This window comes from Humulus lupulus, chromosome 9 (genome assembly GCF_963169125.1).
Source record: "Humulus lupulus chromosome 9, drHumLupu1.1, whole genome shotgun sequence".
Taxonomy (NCBI): Eukaryota; Viridiplantae; Streptophyta; class Magnoliopsida; order Rosales; family Cannabaceae; genus Humulus; species Humulus lupulus.
This window is the reverse complement of record NC_084801.1, coordinates 104,574,439-104,586,840: the sequence shown is the minus strand read 5'-3', so window position 1 is coordinate 104,586,840 and position 12,402 is coordinate 104,574,439.

Below are 12,402 nucleotides of genomic sequence, written 5' to 3'. Positions count from 1 at the left end.
AGAATACTTACAGTATACGCAGCGGAATGAAAGAGTCCTTCCTTTAGTTTCTCTAACCCTTGTATCCTTTCTGTCGCAGAGTATTATCAAGAAACTAAACCGATCTTCAATTATCTTCACAGTCTTCCAAAGTATCCTTAGAATCATCTAGACTAGAGTGGGAAATTCTCAACACATGGGATAGATATAGAGAGAAGAAGAGAAAATAACAAAGTGGCTTAGAAAATGACTTGTGTTTAGAGAGAATCTAAAACCTATCAAAAAACTTGACTTCTGAACTTATGAACTTGTCAGAACTTGTGTTTTGACTTCTCTCTAAGCACTCCTTTTATAGACTCAATTAGACCATTTAATTTAATTGAAAAATCAATAAAATAATAGACAATTTGAAGCCCTAGGTTGAAATTCTCTTGGGCTTTAGGCCCGTGAAATTTCTCATTTGATTATAAGCCCATTAGACTTAAAATCAAGGACTGTATTATTTTCTATTGATTTAATTAATTAAATAATTATTTAAATCCTTTATCAAATTAATTATTTATAATTTTAAACTTATTTATTAATTTAGATACTAATTTATCTTAATTAATAAATTTGCCCTAATTTATCTTTTCTTCTCTAAATTACATTACATTGTGAAACTATCCAAAATTGACCTGGTCAATTTTGATAATTCTAATTGATAATTAAATCAATTAATTGAGACTATCTAGATGATTGTATCCAAGGTACAATGGGGACCATAGGCCTATGAAATCAAGCTCCAATAAGTTATCATAAATCTAACAAACAAATTTACTAACTTATTAATTCCTCGTGACTCCACTATAGACTCGGAATTGCACTCTTGAATTCATAGAACGCTATATAACAAATATGGATACGCTATTAATTATCCATTGTTACAACCACAATTGTCACTTAATCCTCTATAGATGGCTACAATGAGATAAGACTAAATACCATTTTACCCCTCATTGTATTTTATCCTTAGAACACTTAGTTCCTTGTAAATGACATTTCAGTAAACTAATTTAATTACTGAAATGAGATCTCCATCATTTAACACCTTGAACCAAACTAAAAGGAAACCATCATTTCACTTCTTCATCAAAAGCTATAGATGTTTATATCTATGATTAACACTCCCACTCAATTATACTACCGAGTTCCTAAGATGTAAGTATGGGCTAGTCCGTAGCTTAAGCTGGTAACGAAAAAGTCAAAGAACTCAAATAATACAATCAGTTAGAATACTAAACACTAAGAATTGAGATTGAATTGACCTATGGTCAACTATATGATATGACTAGAATAGATAATAATGGTATGTTTACTTATCTTATCAACTGTCAATATCGCTCTTGTTCGATGTAACAAATACATCAGATCTTATCTACTTTGCTAATGTTTTGGAAAGAACATAATACTACAATGTGTGAGTAGATCATACAGTAGATTGCCAAGTCAGTGTAAATCCTGTGGACTGACTAATCTTAGGACTAACTTATTTTGAACATATAATCATATTTATATTCCACTGTGATTACGTCACTATAAATATTATTAGCTATATGCTCTGGATTTAATAGAAGTTTATATTAAACGAATAATCATGAAAATAAAACATGAGAGCAAAGTAATTGACCAAGTCAAAAAATGATTTCTATTCTTTTATTTATAATAAAATTAGATTACAAAGAAATTGGGTTTTAATTGGGGCATAAAACCCCAACAAACTCCCACTTGCACTAATTGAAACTAATCCCTTAATTCTACTAATCCTATTTCCTTGATATGCTTATCAAATGTAGCTTCTGGTAGTGTATTTGTAAATAGATACGCAAGATTGTCTTCAGTTGCAATCTTCATAACCTTCACATCTCCCGTGGCGACATATTCGTGAATAATGTGATACTTTCTTTCTATATGCTTACTCCTCTTGTGACTTCGAGGTTCTTTCGAGTTGGCTATCGCTCCTGTATTGTCACAAAACAACACAAGCGGTTTATCCATTTCTGAAATATCACCAAGATCCAAATAAAACATCTTTAGCTAGACAATTTCCTTAGCTGCTTTTGACACGGCTATGTACTAAGCCTCCACGGTGTAATCTGAGATTGCAGACTGCTTTACGCTTCTCCAAATCACAGCTCCACCCCCAAGAGTAAACACCACCCTTGTAGACTAACATATAATCCCTAGTCTTCCTTAAATACTTCAGGATATGCTTAACTGCTATCTGGTCCTGGGTTTGACTGATACCTGCTCACTGCTCCCACTACATAGCAGATGTCTGGTCTAGTACACAGCATGGCATACATCAGACTTCCACCTACAGATTCGTAAGGAACTTTTGACATTGCATCTTCCTCTTCAGGAGTCTGGGGAGACTGCTTCTTTGAAAGATGAATTCCATGGAGGGATGGTAGACACCCTTTCTTGGAATTTGTCAATGAGAAACGTTCAAGCACTTTATCAATGTAAGCTGCTTGAGATAGAGCTATGTAACGCCCTAATTTCTCATAGATTACCGAGAACACAGCGTTGGGTCATAATCGTAAATATTGCTCTTTTATTTAATAAAACTTAAAAATAAATACATGGATCCATGATTTTATAAAAATAAAATACTTGTTTTTAACATAAAAATGAGCATCATTTAAATAAAACAAACTTTAAAATAAACTTTAAAAAAATTAAATAAATAAATAATTTGGCCTGCTTGATCTTGCTCGACTATATGGTCCCCAATGAATACATCATGAAGCTCTTACGTCCCACTCGCCACCGGCCTTTCTATCCTTAATTTCCTGAAATAACAACATCATAAGGAGTAAGCTTCTAAGCCCAGTAAGGAAAATACAAACAAGGGTTAGCCATATAATCAAACATAACATATATTCACCAAAGTCATACAAACACAACATCTAGATCATATCATATCTTAAGTCATAATTCTAAATCATAATCTAAGCCATAAATCATAAATCATACTCTAAGTCATAATTCATAGGTCATAAGTCATAGATCATAAATCATAGGTCATAAATCATAACTATAGGTCATATATCATAATCATAACTAAAAATAACAAATCAGATATAATAAAAAGATAAGTGCTTATACAGGGGTGGCAATTAAGCCCCAGAAAAAAGTCTGTCATACACCGGACATAGGTCCGTCATAAAGTTTTGGCAACTGAGCCTACCGGACATAGTCCGTCATACATCATTGGACACCTTAGGTCCAGACACACTTACCCCTTTATTGTACCTGAAATGTTAGTTCATACAAACATAAACTATATCATACATTACATAAACTAGATCATAATACTAAACTATCTAATTTTCCTTACCAACACTGGGATAATTAAGAACAAATGCGGAACTTGGAACACTCCTAAAACCAGCAATAAAAATAGTGAGTATTTCTATAGGATAGAGATGAAAGGAATAGAACTAAACCACCAAGAGGAAACTTACTAAAAAGACACCTTAAGTTCAAAGAACTTAAAATCCTAACCACAGAACCATAACAAAAGTTAGAACCTGAATGAAAACTAAAGAAACTAAGGAATCAAACAGAATGGAACTTAAGAATAAGAGTACCTCAGTTGACCTTATGGATTAGTCTAACTCCAATACCGAAACACTCTAACCTCACTTCCCAAAGTGTTTTATAAAGCTTAAGAATAGAAAAGATTTTTCCCAACCCAAGTGTTTATCACTCTTATGGTCTCACTAGCACCTTGGAGTCTAATCACAGCTGAAGAGTAAGTGAAAGGGTTGGGTCCTAAGTCATATTTATAGAGTTCTAGGAATAAAAATATTCTTTTTGGATTGAATAAAAATAAAGAATTTTATTGAAGATATTTGAATATTCGCCAATCAGAGGCTGAAGACTCGGTCAAAACTATCAGCGGTTGGTCTAAGGAGTCAAAGTTGGTTTTTAAAAATTAAAAAAAAATAATAGAATCCTAACTTCTAATTTCCTATATCTCGTAACTCTAAAATCACCTATAGTAAAATTAACATAACTGGATCAGCAGTACTCTGATTTAGACAATCGTTATACCATTAGAAAGATAATTTAATTATCTACAACTTTTTAGAAATACTATTTTTTGAAATTCATAATATAACTTGGTCAAAAATAGGTTTGAAGTTACAATACCCTAAAGTTACGAGAAAATCTATTTAATTATCTAAATAACAACCTAATCCACAAATAAATAAAATTGTGACAAATGTCATGCTCCTAACAGATTCTGGTGAAGACTAAGTCTTATATTTCCCTTATTTTATAATTAAAATAATAATTCCTTAATAATCATGCACATGACAAATGTCATAATCCTATTGGCTCTATCTAAACCTTAGGAATAACCATGCTCATGACAAGTGTCATTATTATTGGCTCTATATAAACAACCTCAAGGGCAATTCTGTCATTTCACCTAAATTCCGCTAAAACCTCAAGTATTCCTATAGATCCACATTTAATCCCGACATGTCTAAACCATTACTAAATTACCAACCACTACCCAATAATTCCCGAACACTTTATGATATTCCCAAAATACCCCTAAGCTCCTCCCGAGCCGGGTATTTGACCCTGTTGTGACTTACTAGCTAAACGGCTCCCTAGGATCGTCTCGGGTCGTGCATCACAATTATAACACCACTCTCACGTGGTATCAATCACAATATAGACAAATATCACATTTATGCCCTCAACGGGCTAAAATTACAAATATGCCCTAATATTCTACACAGGGCCTACATGCATACTAATTCTCATAATCATGTATCTCATTTATTCATATAATCACATAAGCATGCTCATCACATAATCATGCATTAAACTCTTTAATTCACACATAAACCATTCTTGCCCTCCCGACACACTAATCAAGGCCCTTAAGCCTTATTAGTGATTTTGGGTCTTTACAACTATCCCCTCCTACTCAGAATTTCGTCCTCAAAATTTACCAGAATAGCTCGGGATACTGATCCCGCATCACCGACTCAAACTCCCAGGTCGCTTCCTCGACCTTGCTATTCCTCCTCAATACTTTAATTAGTAGAATAGTCTTAATCCGGAAAACCTTGTCCTTCCGATCCAAAATCTGAAATGCTTGTTCCTCATAAGGCAAATCTGTCTGCAATTCCAAGTCCTCATATCTAAGTACATGCGTCGTATCTGAGACATACTTCCGCAACATGGAAACATGGAACACATCATGAATTCCCGACAACGACGGTGGTAAAGCCAACTTGTACGACACCTATCCAATCCTTTCTAAAATCTCAAAAGGTCAAACAAACCAAGGGCTCAGCTTGTCCTTTACTCCAAATCTCCTCACCCCTCACAGTGGTGAAACTCATAGAAACATGTGGTCCCCAACCTGGAACTCTACATCTCTACGCTTAGGGTCAGCATAGCTTTTCTGTCTACTCTGCGAAGCAAGCATTCTAGCTCGAATCTTCTCAATAGCTTCATTTGTCTTCTGAACCATGTCTGGCCCTAAATATTTCCTCTCACCCATCTCATCCCAATGAATGGGTGACCTACACTTCCTCCCATATAACATCCCGTAAGGAGCCTGTAACGACCCAAAATTACTAATAAGGCTTAAGGGCCTTGATTAGCATGCCGGAAGGGAAAACTTGGATTATGTGTGATTTAAATGATTAAATATTATGTGATAAGCATGATTATATAATTATTTGGATATATGTGATGCATGACTATGTGTACTAGTATGCACGTAGGCCCTGATCAGGTTATAAAGGCATATTCGTAATTTTGGCCCGTTGAGGGCATAAATGTAAATATCTGTGATAAATTGTTGAGACCACATTATTATGTGGATATATTTGTAGCTTGTGACTCGAGGCGATCCTAGTGAGCGGTTTAGCGAAAAAGTCACGAGGGGATTTATTCTCGGCTCGGGGTGAGCCTGGGGGGTATTTCTGGGAATTTAGGAAATATATTGGAGTCTATTTGATATTGAGGAATATAATTGGTGATTAGTTAGGTGTTGGGAAGTAAGCGGTAAATATTAGAGACACTCAAGGAATTAGCGAGAATTGGGAGTAATGACCAAAATGCCCTTAGAATGATTCAAAGGTTTAATTATTATTGGGAGGGCAATATGGTCATTTGGTTTATAAGGGATAAGAGTTATTTCTGCCTTTAAGGATTAGAGGAATGTTTAGAGTATAGTGGAAGCTGAAAGAAAGAAACGAAAGAGACAAAAGGATAAAAAGTAGGAAAGAAAGAAAAATATAACACCTAGAGCTAACCCCTTTCTTTCACTCAGTTGGCCATTCTTCTTCATTTCTTAAGGATCTTCTGGAGCTATAACTCAGGGAGAGGTTGGGCTAAAGCTTGGAGTTAGGGACCTTGATTAAGTTTGAGGAATAGCAGAGGTTACTCATCCAATTAAGGTAAGTTGTCAAGGTTTTCTTCAGTTTTGGTTTTGGTGTTGAACCGGATTTATGAACTGGGTTTTGCTGGGAATTCTAGGGAATTAAGGTTGAGCTTTTGAGGAGGGAAAGGTAAGGAAGTGTGGCGGATAGCCTAAGGTCAAATTTCTCTATTGAAAGTAAGAAATTTTGAACTTGGTCACTTGAATTCTGAAGTTTCTATTGTTTTCTGTTGAGCTTTTGAGCTTCAAGCTCAATCATGGTGGTTTCTTCATTTTGGGATGCATGTGCTTAAGCTTCATATGGTTGGGTCATATGGGGTGAGCTATAAATGATGGTAGGCTTGCTTTGGTGTTTGGTTAAGGTTTGGAAGAAGTTTAGAGGGTTTTGGCTCGAGGAAGTTCGAAGGGGAAAAACCAGGGTGTTGTCTGGCTATGACTAGCGTTGTAGTGCTAGCCTTAGGGCACTACATGGCTAGGCTTGGGTGCTTAGGGAATTTTTGGCTCTGTTTGTAGCGCTATAGCACCCTCTTTATGGCGATGTAGCGCTACCCTATTTCCAGAAGAGTTTTGGGATATTTCTTAGGGTTTTTGCCCGGGGGCTTGGGGTTTGATTCCACCACCCCATTTTGGTGGAATTAGAGCTTCCTGAGGGCTTGGGTTTGGTCCTGAAGTTAGGTTTTGGAATTGAAGTTTGGTATGGTTCTAACTTGTGACCGTGACTAGGTGTACGCTAGGGCTCGGAAGGGATCGTGCTTGAGGGGTGTCACCATTGATCAAAGCTACTGGAATCCAAAGGTAAGAAAACTGGGCCCAGATATGTGTTTATGTTGGGACTATGAGCTCCCTATATCTGCTATGATGTCATAGATGGTATTATGCCATGGGACATGTGATAAATGGCTTAAGAGTGCCGAAATCAATATTTGCGCACAGGGCTCAGCTCGGCCACTGGTAGCTGAGGACAACTTGATATTTATTGAGCTCGGTTTAAGCGGGCTGGAGTCAGTGGGATAAATAAGGGCTGCGACCTAAGGGCATTGACCCTGGTTATCATATGTGAATTTTTTATTAATTTGAAATGATGAACTTGGTATGTTGAATACCTGATTATTGTGAATATTTGGATTGTTTGGTATATGATTATACTGTATGAGTTATCTGATTGTTTGATTGATGATTATGCTTTGTTATTATGTTTTCTTGCTGTGTCGCAGCTCACGAGTGCTACGTGGTGTAGGTAAAGGAAAGGGAAAAGTGGACCAGTCCTGAGATGGAGAGCATTGGGGCTGAATGTACATAGTCAGCTGATCGGTCGCCATGGTTGAGGAGTGGTACAGGATGGGAAATGCCTAAATGTCTGTTTTGCCCTTAGAGTGGCTAGTAGCTGTTCTTTGGTCTTGAAATTCTGTAAACTTTCTTTTAACATTATTACTTCTGGGATCCCATGTAGAAGAATGTTTGATTATATAAAATGTAGCTTTTGTGGCCAAAACCTTTTAACCCTAGTTCAACCTTCTAACTAAATGACTTGATTAGCAAGTCTTGCACCTTTATAAACACACAGTGCAACGGTCTTGGCTATCCTGGGTGTTACAACTTGGTATCAGAGCATCCTAGGTTTAAGGGTTCCTGAAGACAGGCTGGACGTGTACATTCGCCGTTAAAGACAAGATCGACTCAGAGTTTGGTAATTGTGTATACATGATTATATGCTTAAATGACTAGAAAGGATTATGAATGCTAATATCTATATGATAATAGGAAGCATGAGATATTGATAGGGCCTGGCCCATGATTATTGTGTGATGATATTGAGGCATGGTTATTTGCATTGTTATGCGTGTGAATGAATATATGGATGAAAACTTGGATAAACTGTTATATCTTGATTGTTTGTGAATGTTTGAGTTCTAATGGTGGATCATGGAAGGATTATTAACCTATCATCATAGTCTGACCGCCAAGTCGTTGATTGCAGATTAACTTGGATAACTATGCATCCAAGGAAATCTACACGACTAGCCGACATCAGGTCTGAGATTAGAGATGATGACCAGGGCCAGACCCCTTCGCCAGTCCCTGAGAAGTGGCAGCAACTTATGGCAGACATGCAAGCACGGCTATAGAGCCAGGATGACCAGATCTGAATTCTACGACAACAGGCTCCATCAGGGAGTGCTGCCCCTATTGTGCCACCTACAGTTGTTCTAGTTGTACAGCCAATAAAGGTTGGGAACAGATAGGAGTCATTGTATGAACGATTCAGGAAACAGCAGCCCCCAATCTTTGAGGGAGGACCTGATCCACTGAAGGCGCAGTAGTGGATGACCATGATTACTACTATCCTGGATTTCATGAGGGTAGGACATGACAGAGTGGCCTGTGCCACATATATGCTGAGAGAGGATGCCCGTATCTGGTGGGAAGTGGCATCACAGACCAGAGATGTTACTACACTGAGTTGGGAAGGATTCAAGGATCTATTCAGTCAGAAATACTATAATGTTTCCATCAGGGCAGCGAAGGTAGATGAGTTCATGGGGCTGGTTCAGGGCAGCATGACAGTTACAGAATATGCCCTAAAGTTTAACAGACTTGCAAAGTTCGCACCAGATCTTGTGCCTACTGATGCAGCTAGGCAGGACAGATTTATCAGAGGGCTTAATGTTATGATAGCCCGAGATGTGAGGATTACAATAGTTCCTGGGGGGACAACTTATGCCCAGGCTATTGAGAAGGCTCTTACAGCTAAGGAAGCGGAGAATAAGATCTGGAGGGAAAGTGCAGTAAGGCGGGAGGGCCGCAGGGCGGTGCCTCCATACTCTGGTTCTGGTAATGGCGGAGGCCCAATGATCTGAAGAGGAAGACCCCTGATGCTTCAACTGCTCTTGGTCTTGATAGAAGGGGTCATGGTACTCAGGGTAGCCGTCAGGGAGGCGGTGATTCATGGAGGAGCTATCCTGAGTGCACGAGGTGCAGAAGATGCCATCCGGGCTAATGTTGGGCTAAGACCTGTTATGTGTGCCGGGTGGTGGGACACCTCAAGAAGGACTGCCCAACAGTGAAGAAAGGAGATGCAGGGAAGGTGGACAGGTTGACTCCAGCTCGAGTGTTCACCCTAACGTAGGCGGAGGCCGAGGCTAGTCCTTCGGTAGTGACAGGTCAGCTTTCTAGTGCTGGCTCTCCTTTTACTGTATTGATTGACTCTGGTGCTACACATTCGTTTGTTTCTAGTAAGGTAATTGATAGACTGTGTAGACCTAGTGGGTATTATACTTCGGGGTTTGGGACTATTTTGCCTACAGGAGAACTGGTAGTTTCTAGGAGGTGGATTAGAGCACTGCCAGTGATGGTTGATGGTAGGGAATTGTCAGCAGACTTGATTGAGTTAGGTATGAAAGACTTTGATATGATTTTAGGCATGGATTGGCTAGTTAGATACGAAACTATTATTGATTGCAGAAAGAAGATGGTGACCTTTGAGCCGGAGGGTGAGGATCCCTTTGTCTTTGTGGGAGCGGTGCATGGACCCCTCATACCCATGATATCAGCGCTGAGAGCCAGAGATCTGTTACAGGGAAGATGTATAGGTTTTCTGGCTAGTGTGGTAGATACCATTAGGGTTTTGCCAATAAGACCGGAGGAGACCAAATTGGTTTGCAAGTTCTTAGATGTGTTTCCTAAGGACTTACCTGGATTGCCACCGCGTAGGGAGATTCAGTTTGTTATTGAGTTGGCACCAGGGATAGAGCCGATGTCGAGGGCACAATATAGAATGGCACCAGCAAAACTGAAGGGATTTAAGATACAGTTACAGGAGCTTCTGGATTTAGGGTTCATCAGACCTAGCTACTCGCCATGGGGTGCTCCAATTTTATTTGTGAAGAAGAAGGACGGGACTCTGAGAATGTGTATTGACTACAAGGAATTGAACAAGTTAACTATCAAGAACAAGTATCCACTACCAAGGATTGACGACTTGTTCGATCAGTTGCAGGGTAAGATGGTGTTCTCAAAGATTGATCTTCGATCTGGTTATCACCAGCTGAGGATCAAGGATGAGGACATACCAAAGATGGCCTTTCGGATGAGGTATGGGCACTATGAGTTTTTGGTCATGTTGTTTGGTTTTACCAATGCCCTAGCAGCCTTTATGGATCTAATGAACAGGGTGTTCAAAGACTTTCTAGATCAGTTCTTTATTGTCTTCATCGATGACATCTTAGTTTACTCCAGTTCAGAGGCAAAGCACGAGTTTCATCTTCAACAGGTTCTACAGAGGTTGAGGGAGCACCAGTTGTGCACCAAGTTTAAGAAATGTGAATTTTGGCTACCAGAAGTGACATTCCTTGGAAATATTGTTGGTGTAGATGGGATTAAGGTGGATCCATCTAAGGTGGAGGCAGTTAGGGATTGGCCAAGGCCAAGGAATGCCTCGGAGGTGCGGAGCTTTCTTGGTCTAGTGGGTTACTACAGACGGTTTGTGGAAGGCTTCTCGAAGTTAGCGGCACCGATGACAGAATTGACACGATAGAATTTGAAGTTTATCTGATTAGACAAGTGTGAGAACAGTTTCCAAGAATGGAAGCGACGACTTATTACCGTGCCTGTGTTGAGTCTTCCTTCGGGGGAAGGGAAGTTGGTTGTCTATTGCGATGCGTTGAGGTTGGGTTTAGGCTGTGTGTTGATGCAAAACGAGAAAGTCATTACTTATGCGTCAGGGCATCAGAAGGAGTATGAGTAGTGGTATCCTATCCATGATTTGGAGTTAGCAGCAGTGGTATTCACACTAAAAGTTTGGCAGCATTACCTATATGGGGAGAAGTGCGAGATATACACTGATCATAAGAGTTTGAAGTAATTTTTCACACGGAAGGACCTGAACATGAGACAGAGACATTAGCTGGAGTTGGTAAATGATTATGATTGTGATATTCTTTACCATCTGGGGAAAGCCAATGTAGTTGCGGATGCGTTGAGCCTGGAGGGGCCCAGGTCAGTTATATAGTTCCACCCAGATCTCGAGAGAGTTAACTGATGAGATGGTCAGAGCGAGGATAGAATTGGTGGTGGGCCGATTAGCCAATATTACTCTGCAGTCGACCTTACTAAAGCGAACTAAAGATGGTCAATTGGTAGACGCTTAGCTACAGGAGGTTAGGGAGAATGTCTTAGCGGGAGTAGCTAAGGACTATTCTATTTCTGAGGTTGGCTTGCTACGGTATCAGGGATGGATTTGTGTTCCAGCTGATGGGGGGATCAGACGAGAGATATTGGATGAGTGTCATACGATGCCGTACTCACTTCATCCGGGTACCACGAAGATGTATCAGGATTTACGAACGTTATATTGGTGGCCCGGGTGAAGAAGGATGTGGTGGAGTACGTAGCCAGATGTTTAACCTACCAGCAGGTGAAAGCTGAGCATCAGCGACCAGTAGGGTTGCTTCAGCCTTTGGGTATTCCCGAGTGGAAATGGGAGGATATTACGATGGATTTTGTGGGAGGTTTACCCAAGACTGTAGGGCTTCATGACTCGGTGTGGGTGATAGTGGACAGATACACCAAGTTAGCTCATTTTCTTCCCGTAAAGATGACATATACTGTGGATCAGTATGTAGATTTGTATGTGAGGGAGGTCATACATCTGCATGGGGTTCCTAAGTCTATAGTGTCAGACCGGGATCCTATCTTTACCTCCAAGTTTTGAGGTAGTTTGCAGAAGGCTATGGGGACTTGACTGAAGTTCATTAGGGCCTTTCATCCTCAGACTGATGGACAGTCTGAGAGGACGATTCAGGTATTAGAAGATATGCTTTGAGCATGTGTGATTGACTTTGAGGGATCGTGGAGTAAGTATCTCTCGTTGATCGAATTTTCATATAACAATAGTTATTAATTGACGATTGGAGTAGCTCCCTATGAGATGATGTACGAGAGGATATGTAGATCACCCATTCATT